The sequence below is a fragment of the Anolis sagrei genome, chromosome 3 (assembly GCF_037176765.1).
Source record: "Anolis sagrei isolate rAnoSag1 chromosome 3, rAnoSag1.mat, whole genome shotgun sequence".
NCBI lineage: Eukaryota > Metazoa > Chordata > Lepidosauria > Squamata > Dactyloidae > Anolis > Anolis sagrei.
Genome location: NC_090023.1, coordinates 11084188 through 11100167, shown reverse-complemented (window position 1 = coordinate 11100167; position 15980 = coordinate 11084188). Strand labels below are relative to the sequence as shown.

General features: G+C 42.4%; 1 protein-coding gene across 12 annotated transcripts in view; it reads left to right on the top strand.

Moving 5' to 3' along the window:
* TENM4 (teneurin transmembrane protein 4) overlaps positions 1-15980 on the top strand; it is an 892306-nt gene that overhangs the window by 326936 nt on the left and 549390 nt on the right. For all 12 annotated transcript variants that reach the window (XM_067466483.1, XM_067466479.1, XM_067466482.1 and 9 more), the window contains exon 3: positions 575-658. The gene's annotated coding sequence lies outside the window, so the exon portion shown is untranslated. The remainder of the gene's footprint in view (positions 1-574; positions 659-15980) is intronic.

Here is a 15980-nt window from a genome sequence, read left to right as displayed (position 1 = left end):
TTCTCAAAGTGAACTGAGAAGCTATTGGACAGCTCTTGTATATAAGATGGATTACCAGGACAGACTTCTCAGCAGCATTGGTCTTGCTGCACAAAATTCCAACTGCTCCTGAGATGCCTGGTCAGGTAATCCTGGTTATGTACAAGAGCTTTCCAATACTGAGAAGTATTCTTCCAATAATTGATTTCCATTGGTGTGATTACGAAATTTGCATCAAACAATCCAAGGTGCCTCAACAGTATCAGCATTCCTTGTAAAGTCAATGCAAACTCTTTAATGCTTAGCAAAATTCTGTGTTACTTTACTCTTTGATGCCTTCAGATTCCATTCATCTGTTCATTCCCTGGAGACTTCATTGAGGATACAACACAATATAATCCCCAGAGTGGTCTTTATCCATACAAAATGTTATATAACCAAACTGGAGTAGTAGCTATTCTGAAGTCATGTTTTGCTAAGGAAGATGCCCATCATTCTTTCTGCTGTTACTATTTTTGGTGTTATTTAGTTTTTCACAAGAAAAATAAAAATGCTCTAGAAGACTGAACTCTTTGTTGTTTTTCTTTTTCACCAGGTAAACTGCAGTTAGCATATGACCAGGTTAAGACTGCATACTTCAAGGCTCATTTGATGGATTATTCCTAGATCTTTCCAACAGGTAACTAAACATACAAGCTTGAAATTTAATGCCTTTCTAATGTGTCCGCTGATGCTTTTATTCACTTTGCCTTGGTAGCAATTCTAGGTTTGTCCTTGTTAATGTGAACATCCTAATGTTCTCAGATATTGGAATGTATAGGTAGTGCATTAATGACATTCAATTCCAATGGTATAGAAAGAAAGTTATACAATGGGAGATTCGGTAGCTGGAGACTCCATATACAAAGGCTGTATATCTTTGATCATACAAGACAGATATTACCTTTATGGTTCACATTTTAAGCTTAAACACATGAATAGTTTGCTGGGTTATTGCTGTTGCCATAAGGCTCAATTAAATTGTGTTTTCTGCCTGGACAATTCTTACAATTTTAAAATGCTTAGGGTCCACACCAAAAAGCTCAAAATTTGTATGCACAAAATGTAATATACATTTTAATACACATGCTCCCCCAGGAGAGGCATCTTTTGCAAGCAAAGTCAATTACATGTGCTTTTCTTAAATAATTTTTATTTCAAAGATATTGGGAGGGGGGATGGGGAGTGAGAGTAAAGGTGGGGAAGTGCAACTATTGCATACAAAAAAATAGTATCTATTTTAGTATATAGCATATTGTCCATTCCATCTTATATATATATATATATATATATATATATATATATATATATATCTGTGCTGTCGCACGCTGGGCCTGTGCATAAGACTGTAGACAGGACATAAATTATATGTGCCCAACGGGATGCCGGGGCTGCCTCAGATTAAAGGCCTTTGGATTTCCTTAAAATAGAGTCTTTAGATTGCTTAAAGGTTCAACAAAGTTCTTTATTATTGATGAAAACAAACAGGAACTTTAAAGCTTTCTTAACAGTCTATTGGCTCTCTCAATCTTGTCCACTGGGAACAGGCACTATCTTCATAAACTGTAATTAATGGGGAAATCCTTAACTTCTAATCTGGGCAGTCTGTCTTTGCCTCTGATGGCGTGGAGCCCCTACACCCGGTACCAACTGCTTCTGGCTTCCGCGAGTGACCCTCACCAAGCAGAGCTTTGTAGACTTCCAGAGGAAAAGGTTTCGGTGATGGCTGACTGAAGTCCCTCAGCAAAGGAGCTGTAAGGCTGTATGATCCTCGACCAAGCTGTGGGCTGTATAACCTCGGCGAAGCTGTGGGGCTGTATCTCCCCAGCCAAGCCGTAGAAGCTGTAGAAGACGAAGCTTTCTACAGGAGCTCTTGGTATTATGTCCTGCATGGAAAGCTTCTCTGTGTGGACTGAACTCAAAATGGCTCCTATTCTCACCAAAACCTAGAAAAGGGGGCGGGACCAGGGAACATAACTATAATTGCCCTATGATTGCAGCCAAAAGAAGCCACCTATCTGCAGAGTCCCTTAAAATTAGGACTACAACAAACATTAAATGCAAAGCAAACAAAATTTGAGCTCCTGGTGCAGTTGTACCTGCACAATCTGATTTCATTTTTTTTCCTCAATAAAGTCTAGTCTGTTGCTACCTTTGGTTTGCCTTGGTGTGTCTTTAGGTAATATGTTAACTTATCCATATTCATTATATCAAATATTTTCAGTATCCATTCTTCTCTAGTTGGATAATCTTTGGCTGTCCACTTCGTCACGTACTGTATGTGATCCTCGCTGCTGTGGTCAGGTTGTTAAATGAAATCTCGTGATTCTATCTGTCATTCCTAATAGATAGTATTCTGGCTTCATTTAGAATTTCATTTTCAATATTTCCTGTATAGTTTCATGAATGCTTTTCCAATAGACTTTTGCAATTTTACATCCCCACCACATATGGTAAAAGGTACCTGTCTGAGCTTCACATTTCCAGCATTGGTCTTGGATATTTTTGTAACACTTGGCCAATTTTTGGGGTGTCCTGTACCACTGGTATATCAACTTGTACCCATTTTCTTTAAGTTCATTTGAATATGTGTACTTTAATTGAATATTCCAAATCTTCTCCCAATCTTCCATTTTTATAGTGTGTCCAATGTGTGCCACCCACTTTGTCAAGCAGTCTTTTACCTGTTCAGTTTCCATTGACCACTGTAGAAGAATTTTGTAGATTCCGGTTGTTTTCTTCTTTTTTGATGCCAGTATTTTGTCCCATGTTAGATATGCTTTTCTATACTCAACAGGAACATCTACACTGACCCTTTAACCCAGTTTGGCACCACCGGATAGCCATACATACCATACCTCTTCCATTTCCATCTGCACATTATGGCTAGTGTTATTATTTTTGTATTTTATTGATGTTGTTATGATGTACTCTGAGATCTTCAGATATAAGACAGAATGTAGATATTTAATAATTCATTGATAATTTAATTATTTTTTGCCCTTTTCATCAACTGCTGGTTTGACAAATCGTCATCATTGCTGGTTATTGGTGAGCTGTTTCAGGTTGTGAATGGATTTCGTCTCTTACATTCCTTCAAGGGAAACAGATGGAGATAAAAATCTTTACATTAAATAAATAGTGTAGATTCAACCCCAAGTGAGGACTTACTTGTTCCCTTTCCTTTTATTGTTATGTCTTCCATCCTGGCAGCATTGCACAGTCTCTCTTTTGGACATTACTAAGAAGCTGGCTACTCTCACTTTAGCATTTCAGCAGTTCCCTCGGGGGAAATCATTCTCGACAAACCACTAGCCAAAAAGACATGCTTACTTGCTCCAGGTTTTAAGAAGACGTGTTTGGTCACTTAATGCAACGTAGCTCTGATGCTTTACATCTGTCAAGCGTTGTAAGGTGTAGGCCTCTAAGACTCTGCATGGCTCATTGCATCTTCCCTATCCCTCTATGATCTGGGTAAACATCTGTTCTTTCTCTTATTGATAGCTGCTTCTTAGATGATTTGGAAAGGGACTTTAGTTCTCTCATTTCAGCCCGTGAATAACTGCAGAGACAGACGGCTTTTGTGCACAGAGTCCCCTTTTGTCCTTTGTTCTTCCTGGTTAAAAAGGTCAGCTTTGTCTTAAAAAAGGAACTTGGTTATGGTTGGCAGAGCATAGGCGCTACCAATGTGAGTTGTGAGATTCCACAGTCCAACTCTCTCCTTGGCCTCTGAATCTCTAGGTGACCTCCAAGAAGGTTCACCATTTTCTACATAGTATTATGCATCACCAGCCAGCTTCAAACAAGGAAGGGTAATATTTAGGTTGCTTGCAATTCAAGGAGAAAGGCAATCCAAACAAGTCCTTCTGGCTTCCAGTAGAAGCACTCTTTTCCCTTCTCTTCTTGGGCTCTCAATCTTTAACAAGATAAGAGTCAATGGACTGGTTCTTCTTTGACTTGTGTATGTGGCTCACCAGATGTGCATGCACTTTGACTCCTTTGCCCCTTGCATAGCTCTCAAGACCCACTCCTTGGCTCTTTTGCTTTCCTTATTTAGCTCTCCAGTTGTGCCTCAGAGTGTAGTCCAGGTTTTTGACTAAGAAGCCAGGAGTTGCTAACATAGTTTGCTGAACCTACTGGGATGCATCTATATTCTTTTAGCACTTTCTAAAAGGGGAGCAGAGCATTTAACTGGGTTGTTGTAGGTTTTTTTGGGCTATATGGCCATGGTCTAGAGGCATTGTCTCCTGACGTTTCGCCTGCATCTATGGCAAGCATCCTCAGAGGTAGTGAGGCCTGTTGGAACTAGGAAAAAGGGTTTATATATCTGTGGAATGACCAGGATGGGACAAAGGACTCTTGTCTGCTGGAGCTACGTGTGAATGTTTCAACTGACCACCTTGATTAGCATACAGGGTTAGTCAAAATGCATAGGCCAATAAGCCATTCAATTGAATGGCTTATTGGCCTATGCATTTTGACTAAACCTGTATAATGACCTGATAGTGCCTGGAGCAAACTTTTGTTGAGAGGTGATTAGATGTCCTTGTTTGTTTCCTCTCCGTTGTGCATTTAAATGTTTTTCTCAAGTAAGTGAAACCATGGATATGGATTCTGGCATTATGAGTCCTCCTGGTCTCAATGCTGAGCCTGGAACCTCAAGTTGTGACATTGGCTAGGGGGGCTTTGACACAATTAAAACTTATGTGCCAGTTGCACCCATACCTTGCGAAGTCAGACTTCACCATGGTGGCCCTGCTCTCGTTACATCCAGAATAGACTAGTGCAATGTGCTCTACATGGGGTTGCTTTTGAAGACTGTTTGGAAGCTTCAAATAGTCCAATGAGTGGCAGCCATGTTAATAACATACAGGAACACACAACTTGTGCCATCGCGCCTGGGGGCTATGACTCTTAGTGAAAGAGGCATGGACATGACATCTTTCCCCAGGGGATTGCTTCTTGCCCTACTTTAGGGAAACTGGAACTCCCAAGGACCAAAACACTGTAGATAACTCAAAATAGGTTTTATTGTTCACAAAGAGTTATCCCTTTAAGGCAATAAGCTGGAAGTTTCAAGGGGGTAAAGGAAAATATACATTACAGTCTCTGGTTGTCTTGGGTCCAAAGGGTTTTGCAGCTGACAAGCTTTTCCAGGTCCCTCTTTCTCAATGGCTGTGAATGCTGGAGCAATCCACAACCCCAGTCCAAATGGCCTATGAAGACACAAAGTCTTCCTCTGGTGCCAAAGAACTAGTTTGAAGGTGCTTGAGACTTCTCAACATCGTCCAGGTTGATCTGAACATGAAGCATAAGTCTCAAGGGTAAGAACCTCAGAATTGGTGCTGAGAGGTAACTTAATCAAGGGCTTTTAGAGCCAAGTCTCTCTCTCACGTCCATCTGATAGAAAGTTTGATGGTGGAATGAAAAAGGAAACACTGTCCTGCTCCAGGAAGAGGTGGAGCCAAACAATTGAGCTGAGGAGCAATATAACTGGTGCAAACAACATTGATTGACAGCTATAAATAACCAATCAATCCAACTATACATTTACAGGGTAAAAAGGCAAAATCAGGCATGATACAACAGTTCAAAACCTGCAACTTACAGTGCTACATATAGGTGGCGCCACTTGCGCCATCACACCTCCCATGTTACTTCAGCACCACTGGCTGCCTGTTTCCTACCAGGCACAATTCAAAGTGCCCTAAACGACCCCAGCCCAGTTTACCTGTCCAAATGCATCTCCCTTTACAAACCACTAAGACTAAGATCTTCTGGGGAGGCCCTTCTCTCAGTCCCCCCACCATCACAGGCATGTTTGGCAGGGATGAGAGAGAGGGGGGGCCTTCTTGGGGATTGCCCCCCAGCTAGGGAACTCCCTTCCTGGAAATATTAGACCAGTCCCCTTCCTCCTGTCCTTCAGAAAGATGGTAAAGACTTGGCTGTGGGACCAAGATTTTGGGTTCTCAGATAGTTTTAAACAATTGATTTTAAAGTAGATATAACTGATTTTAGTGTTTGTGCATATTTGTAGTTATTTTATGTCCTGGCATAGAATGCTCGCCATGTATATGTTGTGCTCTGCCCTGAGTCCCCTTCGGGGTGAGAAGGACAGAATATAAATGTTTCAAATAAATAAATAAATAATGAGGGTCTTACTATTATTGTTTTGTTTTGTTTTTTACACAGAAGCTTTTTGACCTTGTGTGTCACAAACATGTCAGTGAGAACTGGGGCAATGTTTTTTCCAGTTCTAAAGCGCTCCCTAACTGCATTTTATCCATATTTCTAAGACATTGCCGATGTTGTTTTTCTTTTGCCGCATTCCCTCGCAAGTCCCTTAATATAGTTACAATAAGTAGAGGATATGATTTCACACCCTGCAAAGAATTGATGTATGTGAACGACGGCGGGGCAAAGATCCAGTCATTATGCTGTTTGGAAGAAAAGAGATAACTTCATGTTAGAGTGTAGGTAATAGACTTTTCCTCAGTAAACTACATCTGTCACCAGATATTAATGAAAAGTGCAGCGGTGGTTATCGGAGTCGGATCTTTGCAGGAAAATAGTATTTTCCCCCTGCCTTTCTTGAGATATAATAACATGCCACTGTTCTGGAGCACCATCCCTCAGAAGAGAATTTCAGTGTTTTGACAAATATTAGGGAATTAACGCCATGCCCAGCGCCCTCAGGAAATAGCTAACTATTACTATCACAATTTAGTAAAAGGCAGCAATAACAGAGAGATACTTGTTAACTTCAACCAAGTTGGGGCCTGGAAGCTGAATAGATGGAGAAGAAGAGCTGAAGCTAACTGGGGTATATTTCATATGACACAATTGTGTACTATTCAGCCTTTCACAGATGAAAACCAGTGCATGTGAGGACAAGCAATATCGGAGTGTGGTCAAGATGACAAACATTATTCATGAGGAAGAATGATGCAAAGATACAGAATAGGGGATGCGTGGCTTGAGAGCAGTACATGTGAAAAAAAATTGGAGTCCTCGTGGACAACAAGTTAAACATGAGCCAACAATGTGATGTGGTGGCAAAAAAGCTAATGGGATTTTGGCCTGCATCAATAGGAGTATAGTGTCTAGATCTAGGGAAGTCACGCTACCCCTCTATTCTGCCTTGGTTAGACCACACCTGGAGTATTGTGTCCAATTCTGGGCACTGCAATTGAAGGGAGATACTGACAAGCTGGAATGTGTCCAGAGGAGGGTGACTAAAATGATCAAGGGCCTGGAGAACAAGCCCCATGAAGAGCGGTTTAAAGTTCTGGGCATGTTTAGCCTGAAGAAGAGAAGGCTGAGATAGCCATGTATAAATATGTGAGATGAAGCCACAGGGAGGAGATGCTACTACCATTGCTTAAAAACTATCCTTATGTGAATCATACTAATAGAATATTAACATGATGTGTATAGATATTATGTGTGTGCTAAAGTAACTTAACAATAGCTAAACTGTTAAGAATCCCATCAAGTGATTTGGGTGGCTCCACACTGTAGAATGAATGCAGTTTGATATAACTTTAACAGTCATTATGGAATCCTGGGAGTTGTAGTTTTACAATGGCTTTAGCTCAGGGGTTCTCAACCTTCCTCATGCTGTGACCCCTTAATACAATTCCTCATGTTGTGGTGACTCCCAACCATAAAATTATTTTCCTTTCTACTTCATAACTGTCATTTTACTACTGTTATCAAGCCTAATGTAAATATCTGATACGCAGGATTCATTTTCATTCACTGGACCAAATTTGGCACAAATACCTGATTTGCCCATATTTGAATACTGGTGGGGTTGGGTGGAGGGTTGATTTTGTCATTTGGGAGTTGTGGTTGCTAGGATTTATAATTCACCTGCAATCAAGGAGCATTCTGAACGATGGAATTGAACCAAACTTGGCACACAGAACTCCCATGGCCAACAGAAAATACTGGAAGGGTTTGGTGGGCATTGACCTTGAGTTTTGGAGATGTAGTTCGTCTACATCCAGAGAGCACTGTGGACTCAAACGATGATGGATCTGGACCAAACTTGGCACGAATACTCAATATGCCCAAATGTGAACACTGTTGTAGTTTGGGGAAAATAGTCCTTGACATTTTGGGAGTTGTAGTTGCTGGGATTTGTAGTTCACCTACAATGAAAGAGCATTCTGAACCCCACCAACGACAGAATTGGGCCAAATTTCCCACATAGAACCCCCATGACCAACAGAAAATACTGTGTTTTCTGGTGGTCTTTAGTGACCCCTCTGACACTCCCTCGTGACCCCTCCAGGGGTCCCGACCCCCAGGTTGAGAACCACTGCTTTAGCTGGTGCCTAACCAAACTACAACTCCCATGATTCTACAGCATTCAGCCCTGACAATTACAGTGATGTCAAACTGCATTCATTATACAATGTAGATGGTTCCAGGGAAAGAATGACCCTTTTTAATATTCCTAATAGAAGATAAATTGCCCCCCCCCCCCAAAACACCCACACACACACCTATCAATCTAGGAAGCACACTGGTGGCAAAATCCTGGCAGAGAATAAACATCAATGGAATGGACCATTGAGTGCATCCAGGGCCTCCACCAGAAGAAACGGTGCATGCACCCGAGGAGTATTTCCAGTGTGCAAGAGAGCAAAGCTTTCCTTTTCAGAGGGCAGGATGCAAATGATTGAATCATCCCAGACATGAATTTGATTAAATTTGCAGTTTCTAATTAGATGCTAATGGAGGGGAAGTAGGCTTTGGGGTACATTCAGTGGCGCGTCCAAACTTGCAGGGAAGCCAGAGGCTTTCCAGAAGAGGCGCAGGGCTTTGTAAGCACATTGGCAGCTCATAATATCTCAACCACATTGAAAAGATGGCATGGATTATATCTACACTAGTTCAAATCAAGAAGCAGAGGAGACAAACAACAAGAGTTTAAACTTTCCTATCTGCGTCTCCTCCATTTGGTCTCAAAAGGACTTTTCTGTGAGACACAGAGGGTGCATCTATACTATAGAATTAATGCCATTTGACAACACTTTAAGCACCATGGCTCAGTGTTATGGGGTCCCAAATCACACAGAATTATTTGGCAGAGAAGACTAATGATCTTGTGGAACTACAACTTCCAGGATTCCATAGTATTCTTCCCTGATTGTTAATGTGGTGACAAATTGCATTAATTCTATGGTGTAGATCAGTGGTTCTTAACCCTTGGGCCACAGACCATCAGTGGGCCGCGAGGATGAAAATCCGATCCACGAGCCGCCTTCCTCTTTATTTTATTTTATATATTATATTTCCTTCCCTGTTGCTGACCATGGCATATGTTCTGTATCAAAAACTTGAGCTGATGTAGTCTATCCAATGCAATTTTCTGAATCAGCAATCCAAACCGAATCTAAAGATAACCAAAAACTGATTTGTAACCATTTTGGTACTAATGTTGGAGAGTGGTCCCTGGTCAAAAAGGTCCCTGGTCAAAGTGGTGCCTGGCCAAAGGAGTCCCTGGTCAAGTAGTCCCTGGTCAAAGTGGTCCCTGGTCATATGGTCTCTGGTCAGAGTGGTCCCTGATCAAGTGGTTCATGATCAAGTGGTCTCTGATCAAAGTGATCCCTGGTCAAAATGGCCCCTGGTCAAAGTGGTCCCTGGTCATGTGGTCTCTGGTTAAGTGGTCCCTGGTCAAGTGGTCCCTGGTCATGTGGTCCCTGGTCAAGTGGTCCCTGGTCAAATGGTCCCTGGTGAAGTTGTCCTTTGTCAAAAAAAGATTGGGAACCACTGGTGTAGATGAACCCTTAGTAGTGCCCTTTTCATGCTACTCTATTATACTACTTTCATACTATTGTACTTACAACTTCTATAAAAAGTTGCTACGCTGGAAAGTCTATACATACAACCACTTTGGGTATCTTTTGTAGGGAGAAAAAATGGGATAAAATAAGAATATTTGTTTAGGTGGAGGTCTTATGATCCTTTCACATGCCACAGTTATAGCACTATAGGTGCATCTACAATGTAAAATTAATTCTGTTTGAGTTGTAATTTTACAGGGTTGTGGTGCCTCACCAAACTATAAACTATTGTACTTTCATTTTTCTGTTTCCATGTTTGCTAAAATTATCATGTTTGTAGGTTGTTGATATTTCTTATATATTTGTTTATTGATATAATGGTCTTATGTGTTTTTTTGGACTTGTGGTTAAAACCGTGCCATTTTGTTATCGGCCATTTGCAGATTTACCATCAAAAGTGATCCCTGAGCAAATCGTGCGGTCTCAGCATTTTTGGGGTAATGGGATTTGTAGTCCCAAACATCTGGAAGCACCAAGTCAGAGAAATATAGGCTGGACCTACACTGTCAAATAATGCAGTTTGAACTGCATTGTATAGTCAATGCAAACCCATATAATGCAGTTTAGACTGCATTATTTGGTGATGTAGATCCAGCCATAGCCTAGGAAGCTGTGAACTGTCAAGTCCTTAACAGCTCCCCATAATGTCTCATAGGATTCACCCAATGTTTCACAACCTCTCAGCCACAGCTATTTATTTCAATAGCTCTGCTCGGCAATGTTCTTTATATAGTATTCCATTTTCAGTTAGCGGTAAATATCTAGGAACCTATTTGGCAATCGTTGATCAGCGGCGAAAGACGATCAAAAGAAGCTCATCTTAAATTTGGAAATGGCCAGCATCCAGAGCTTAATGGAAAGGAAGAGACGGGTTTGATCAGAGATAGAATTGGACAAGCCTCCCCAGGAACAGCTCAGCAAAAATAAAATACTTAAGTGCATTGTTTGTAACCCATTCATGAGCGTGCACTGAAGCCAAAAGAATCTTCTCACTCTCTAAATCAAGCAAGTGCTTTAAAGTGTTGCTATAAGTAAAGGATCTTTTCCTAACCTAGCAAAATTCAATGACATTGTGAAATCAGCAAGAGCATTCTTGCATGTGAAGCTTTACCTCAGGTTTCATCTATATTTCCAAACCTAGAAGCACTAGAACCATGTTTTCAGCAGAAAGGAGCTTGTCAGTGGCAGGCAGTGCATTTCAGAACCCAATTCTGCCATACAGAAATACAGTAAAGGTAAAAGTTTCCCCTCGACATTAAGTCTAGTCAGAGGCGGCCCTAGGTAATTTTCAATGCTAAGCAAACTGTATTTTGGCACCCCCCCCCCCAACCAATCATTGATATATATTTTCTGTTCGTCATGGGAGTTCTGTGTGCCATATTTGGTTCAATTCCATCATTGGTGGAGTTCAGAATGCTCTTTGATTGTAAGTGAACTATACATCCCAGTAACTACACTTGCTGCACTTGCTCCCTTGCCTGGCCCGCTTTGGGTCTGGAGGCGTGCCTGAAGACCCCGGCGTGTGCACCAAAAGTCACTTCTCCTGACTTTCTCCTCAGCCATTGGGACCGAGAGAGAGAAAGAGAGAGAGAGGTGGAGATGCCCACCTTTCCTGAAGGTAGGCACAAAAACAAAGGAGGGAGCGGAGATGGGAGATACCTCCAGCCGGAGGGACACTCTCTCTCTCTCTCTCTCTCTCTCTCTCTCTCACTCACTCACTCTCACTCTCTCTTGGTCCCAATGGCTGAAGAGAAAGTCAGGAGAAGAGGCGACTTTTGGTGCGCATGCTGGGGTCTTCAGACATGCCTCCGGACCTGAAGCGGGCCAGGTGCGGCGGCTCCGCCCCTTTGCCCACCCGCGGATTGGGGAGAGGAGAGGAGGCGAGTGGAGCGCCGGGGGATCAGGAAAGGGAGCCGGTCATGGGGAAGGGATCGAACGTGGAGAACGATTGAGCGCCGGCTCTGCTCACGCACCCGGTGGCCGGGTGGAGCAGGAACAAAAGGGGTTAGGCGAGGCTCAAGGGCCCGGCCCCTTTGGGAAAAGGATCGCCTGGCAGCGAGGCACGAAAGCCGAGGCTCCCCCCCCCCCCGACTGCTAGGGCTGTTGTGAGCTGAGGGGGTGCTCCTCAAGTAGTGGTCGAGGGGCATTTACAGAGGCGCCTCTGTGCCCCTGGCAAAATAAAGTGTTCTGCGACCGTAATGGACAAGCCGCCCCTGAGTCTAGTCAATTCCGACCCTGGGGGGGTGGTGGTGGTGCTCATTTCCATTTCTAAGCTGAAGAGCCGGTGATGTCTATAGACACCTCCAAAGTCATGTGGCTGGCATGACTGCATGGAGCGCTGTTACCTTCCTGCCAAAGTGACACCTATTTATTTATTTAAAACACTTATATTCCACCCTTCTCAACCTGAAGGGTATTGCGCTTAAACAGAATTTAGCAAAATTACAGTTATGAAGTAGTAACGAAAATAATTTTATGGTTGAGGGTTACTACAACATGAGGAACTGTATTAAGGAGTCGTGGCATTAGGAAGGTTGAGAGACACTTGTCTAGAATGGCACACTTTGCACTTGGGTGGACAACAGGAAATTTTTTAGAATGCTTGCATTATACAACCCCTATGCTTTTAATTTGCTGGTAAACACTGCTATTGTGTGCTGGAACGTGATGATATGCTTTCTTCCATTGCAATCCACTGGACATCATTTTCACAATATCATCTCTGCTTGATCCCTACTAGCTTGCCAATTTCCTCAGGGCAGGAACTGGGCAGGGGTTCTCTTTCTTTTTAATGACCAATCAAAGAACAGACTGTGCTTCTTCTTTTTCTGAAAAAGAAGAGTCTAAATGCAAGAAGACCCTCCTCCCTCGGGACAATTAATTATCTTGATTCTTACTCTCACAATAAAAGAAGGGTCGCATTTGATAGTCCCACTGAGAAATTTCAGACAGCTCTTGGTGAAATGAGGTAGTTGGATGAATTATTAGATAGATGTCAATATGCCCAACAGTGTCACTTTCTCAGTTTTCTAGGTACATTGAACTTGTATTATTTTTATTTACCGTATCAGAAATGAATTGAGAATACAGTTTAATGTATAGAAAAACCACAAACAAAGTTAAAATTTTGGCATTATACTTGGAGTGTTTCTGGTGTTGCCGCAAAGAGGTCCTCCATTGTGCATGTGGCAGGGCTCAGGTTGCATTGCAGCAGGTGGTCAGTGGTTTGCTCTTCTCCACACTTGCATGTCGTGGACTCCACTTTGTAGCCCCATTTCTTAAGATTAGCTCTGCATCTTGTGGTGCCACGAGATGCAGAACTAATCCAGTTTGACACTACTTAATTACCAGAGCTCAATGCCGTTCAGGTATCAGCATGTTGCTGTTTATTCATTCAGTTGCTTCCAATTCTTTGTGACCTCATGGACCAGCCCACGCCAGAGCTCTCTGTTGGCCATCACCACCCCCAGCTCCTTCAGAGTCAAGCCAGTCATTTCAAGGATACCATCCATCCATCTTGCCCTTGGTCAGCCCCTCTTCCTTTTTTCTTCCATTTTCCCAAGCATCATTGTCTTCTCTAAGCTTTCCTGTCTTCTCATGATGTGGCCAAAGGATTTCATCTTTGCCTCTAATATGCTTCCTTCCAATGAGCAGTCAGGCTTTATTTCCTGGAGGATGGATCTTCTCGCGGTCCATGGCACTCCAACACCACAGTTCAAAAGCATCTATCTTCCTTTGCTCAGTCTTCCTTATGGTCCAGTTCTCACATCCGTAGGTTACGATTGTTTTAACTATGCGGATCTTCATTAACAGTGTGATGTCTCTACTCTTCATAGAATCATAGAATCATAGAGTTGGAAGAGACCTCATGGGCCATCCAGTCCAACCCCCTGCCAAGAAGCAGGAATATTGCATTCAAAACACCCCTGACAGATGGCCATCCAGCCTCTGTTTAAAAGCCTCCAAAGAAGGAGCCTCCACCACACTCTGGGGCAGAGAGTTCCACTGCTGAACAGTTCTCACGGTCAGGAAGTTCTTCCTAATGTTCAGATGGAATCTCCTTTCTTGTAGCTTGAAATCATTGTTCTGTGTCCTAGTCTCCAAGGAAGCAGAAAACAAGCTTGCTCCCTCATCCCTTCACTATTCTATTGAGATTGGTCATTGTTCTCCTCCCAAGATTTCCTGATTTCTGATTTCCTGGCTGCACTCTGCGTCTGCAGTCATCTTTGCACCTAGAAATACAAAGTCTGTCACTGCCTCCATGTTTTCTCTCTCTATTTGCCAGTTATCAATCAGTCTGGTTGCCAGCTTTTGCAGTTTCTTTTTTCACCTTGATTAGAAGGCTCCTCAGCTCCTCCTTGCTTTCAGCCATCAAAGTGGTATCATCTGCATATCTAAGGTGGTTAATGTTTTAGCCCCAGCCTTGTATTCATCAAGCCCCACACATTAGGTATCAGCATGTGAAAGAATACTGGAGGACAGATCTTTGCCCCCAAAGAATGACAGTTGCAATATTAACATGAAGGAAGGAAAAGATAGGGAAATAGGAGTGAATCTGAGAAACAGTGCTGAGATAGGGAAAGGTTTTTTTCGTGACTACTATTTCCAGAATCCCCAGATCATTCTGGTTAGAGGTTTAGAAGAATTGTAGTCCAACCTGGTTGGAGGCGTAGAAGAACTGTAGTTCAAGCAAGTAACATTTCCAAGTTCTGTAACAGTGACAGTGATTATTTCCTTACCTTAAATTGCCTCAGATGCCATTACAACAGAAGCACGCATTGGATTCTGCTCCGCCACTTTTCATTTCGATGGTATGTGTTTATATGTGTGCCTTTGGTGTAATAAAATGTTTTCAGCAGCTCGTATTGTGTAAAATATTCCATTGTTCCCCTATGTCTGGACCTAATAATCTGAAAGGGAATTTCATTAGGTCCCTTGTTTGAATTTGATCATAGCAATATGTAAGACTTGAAGACTGTATTAAGACTGAGGCAGAAGATTATTGAAAATTTGAGATTTTTTTTTATTGTGAACTTTTCTTTAATTGCTCTTTGAAGGGGAATAAGTGTGGAGGAAACTCACACTTTTAGCCAAAACAAATCTTTTGAGTTGGCAGCAAGCGAATATACAGCATCAATAATAATATTAGAACCAGTATGGAGTGTGGATAGGGATGGAAAATGGTCCAACTATATATTGTTTGGATGCCAACAAACTTTTAGGTAAAAGTAAAGATTTTCCCCTGACATTAAGTCTAGTTGTGTCTGACTCTGGGGGTTGGTGCTCATCTCCATTTCTAAGCCAAAGAGCCGGCATTGTCTGTGGACACCTACAAGGTTATGTGGCCAGCATGACTGCATGGAGTACCCTTACCTTCCCGTAGAAACAGTACCTATCTATCTACTCACATTTCCATCTTTTCGAACTGCTAGGTTGGCAGAAGCTAGAGCCCTTCACACGATGCAGGGCTATTTCCAGTGAGGCTCCATCCTGGAAACATCCTAGGATGGAGCATTACTTAGAATGGGGGCGGGGGGGGGGCAGTGAGTGGTGATGCTTTCCCCCATGTGATGGGGAAAGCAGTGATGCAAGCAATGTGGGATGCAAGGGTACAGTTTCCCCCACTGCCTCACAGATTTGCCACGCTACCTGGCAAATTCCCTTGCTTTCACCTGCATTTGGGATCTCTATGTGATGAGGTCCTCGGAGTCTTAGTAGACCAGAATTTAATCAAGAATCAACAGTGTAATGCAGCAGCTAGAAAAGCAGTGATGTGATTGTAGACTGCATCAACAGGAACATTGTGTCTAGATTGAGGGAAGTTATTTAGTCCCATTCTATTGTGCTTTGTCCTGACCTCACGTGGAATTCACACTGCGTCCAGTTCTGGGCAATACAATTCAAGAAAGATATGGTCAAACTGGAATGTGTCTCGAAAGGCAACCAAAATATTCAAAGGTTTGGAAGCCATGCATCCCTCTGGGAAGCTGTTTAAGGAGCTGGGTAGATATGGACGCTTATCCCAGTTTCACCACACATATGTTTCTGCTGATTATGAAGTTTCCTTCTGGTACTCTGCGATATTTATGGTCAGGAGTGACTTAA